The 2,445-nt window shown below is 39.6% G+C and overlaps 1 non-coding gene across 1 annotated transcript; it reads right to left on the minus strand.

Moving 5' to 3' along the window:
• Nucleotides 1-2,061: 2,061 nt before the first annotated feature.
• trnar-acg lies at nt 2,062-2,134 on the minus strand. Its single transcript has one exon. It is a non-coding gene; the product is annotated as a tRNA-Arg (tRNA).
• Between the last annotated feature and the right edge of the window lie 311 nt (nt 2,135-2,445).

A 2,445-nucleotide genomic window follows, 5' to 3' on the forward strand; every position in this document is an offset into this window, starting at 1 on the left:
AGTTGAACCGGGCCACCTGGAGTGAAAACCAGGAATCCTAACCACTAGACCATATGGGAAGACACATACTTAAAATACACATCACAGACAAATCTTTAAATGTTGACATTATGCCTGTTGGATTCAAAAGCTACATCTTTTTTTCTCAGAGATGTTGGGGAATGTCCAGATGAAATCCGTCTAAAATGTGTTTGAAGTGAGAACAGCCAGAAGCACTGAAAGTTATACAGTATCATTCCCAGCTTGATTTCAGTCAATTAAATAAAGTATTGACCCAGCCAGGAGACGAACATAGAATATTCTGATCCGTAGTCAGACACATTATGCATTGCGCCACTGGCCCCACGTCTAAGCTGAAGTCAGGTCACAGCTAGACCAGTGTATTCTTTCTCATACCGGGAATTGAAACCTGGCCACCTGGGTGAAAACCAGGAATCCTTACCGCTAGACCATATGGGAAGAAACATACTTAAAATACACATCACAGTCAAATCTTTAAATGTTGACATTATGCCTGTTTGATTTAAAAGCTACATCTTTTTTTAATAGAGTATCATTCCCTGCTTGATTTCAGTCAATTAAACAAAGTATTGAGACAGCCAGGAGTCGAACCTAGAATCTTCTGATCCGTAGTCAGACACGTTATCCATTGCGCCAGTGGCACCACGTCTAAGCTGAAGTCAGGTCACAGCTAGACCAGTGTACACAGTCATAGCGTTTCTCAACAACAAGGTTCCTTGGTTTTCTGTTTCAGATGCATATGTTAATTTGATCCTCCTGTTGTTGCATGAATTTTACTGCAGAGCAAGAAATGCAGCCATGAAGTGTATTCAACGTTTAAAAAGCCTTGTATAATTTGAATCTACATAACATGTCACATTTCCTGTTGCTGAGGGAATATTGTTGTGTTGTGAGAAACTGCTGCATCTGTTGTTACACAAGTGGGTACCTTACGAAAAGATATTCTTTCCCATAACACCTGGGTGAAAACCAGGAATCCTAACCGCTAGACCATATGGGAAGACACATACTTAAAATATACATCTCAGACAAATCTTTAAATGTTGACATCATGCCTGTTGGATTTAAAAGCTACATCTTTTTTTTCTTAGAGATGTTGGGGAATGTCCAGACGAAATACGTCTAAAATGTGTTTGAAGTGAGAACAGCCAGAAGCACTGAAAGGTATACAGTATCATTCCCTGCTTGATTTCAGTCAATTAAACAAAGTATTGAGCCAGCCAGAAGTTGAACCTAGAATCTTCTGATCCGTAGTCAGACACATTATCCATTGCGCCACTGGCCCCACGTCTAAGCTGAAGTCAGGTCACAACTAGACCAGTGTACACAGTCATAGCGTCTGTCAACAACAAGGTTCCTTGGTTTTCAGTTTCAGATGCATATCTTAATTTGATCCTCCTGTTGTTGCATTAATTTTACTGCAGAGCAAGAAATGCAACCATTAAGTGAATTCAACGTTTAAAAAGCCTTGTATAATTTGAATCTACATGACATGTCACATTTCCTGTTGCTGAGGGAATATTGTTTTGTGAAACTGCTGCATCTGTTGTTACACAAGTGCGTACCTAACGACAAGTTATTCTTTCTTATACCGGGAGTTGAACCTAGGCCACCTGGGTGAAAACCAGGAATCCTATTCAACGTTTAAAAAGCCTTGTATAATTTGAATCTACATAACTTGTCACATTTCCTGTTGCTGAGGGAATATTGTTGTGTTGTGAGAAACTGCTGCATCTGTTGTTACACAAGTGGGTACCTTACGAAAATATATTCTTTCCCCATACCACCTGGGTGAAAACCAGGAATCCTAACCGCTAGACCATATGGGAAGACAAATACTTAAAATACACATCACAGACAAATCTTTAAATGTTGACATTATGCCTGTTGGATTTAAAAGCTACATCTTTTTTTCTCAGAGATGTTGGGGAATGTCCAGATGAAATCCGTCTAAAATGTGTTTGAAGTGAGAACAGCCAGAAGCACTGAAAGGTATACAGTATCATTCCCAGCTTGATTTCAGTCAATTAAATAAAGTATTGAGCCAGCCAGGAGTCGAACCTAGAATCTTCTGATCCGTAGTCAGACACGTTATCCATTGCGCCACTGGCCCCACGTCTAAGCTGAAGTCAGGTCACAGCTAGAACAGTGTACACAGTCATGGCGTCTGTCAACAAAAAGGTTCCTTGGTTTTCTGTTTCAGATGCATATGTTAATTTGATCCTCCTGTTGTTGCATGAATTTTACTGCAGAGCAAGAAATGCAGCCATGAAGTGTATTCAACGTTTAAAAAGCCTTGTATAATTTTAATCTACATAACAAGTCACATTTCCTGTTGCTGAGGGAATATTGTTGTGTTGTGAGAAACTGCTGCATCTGTTGTTACACAAGTGGGTACCTAAAGAAAATATATTCTTTCCCATA

This window comes from Oncorhynchus gorbuscha, unplaced genomic scaffold, assembly GCF_021184085.1.
Source record: "Oncorhynchus gorbuscha isolate QuinsamMale2020 ecotype Even-year unplaced genomic scaffold, OgorEven_v1.0 Un_scaffold_20058, whole genome shotgun sequence".
Classification (NCBI taxonomy): domain Eukaryota; kingdom Metazoa; phylum Chordata; class Actinopteri; order Salmoniformes; family Salmonidae; genus Oncorhynchus; species Oncorhynchus gorbuscha.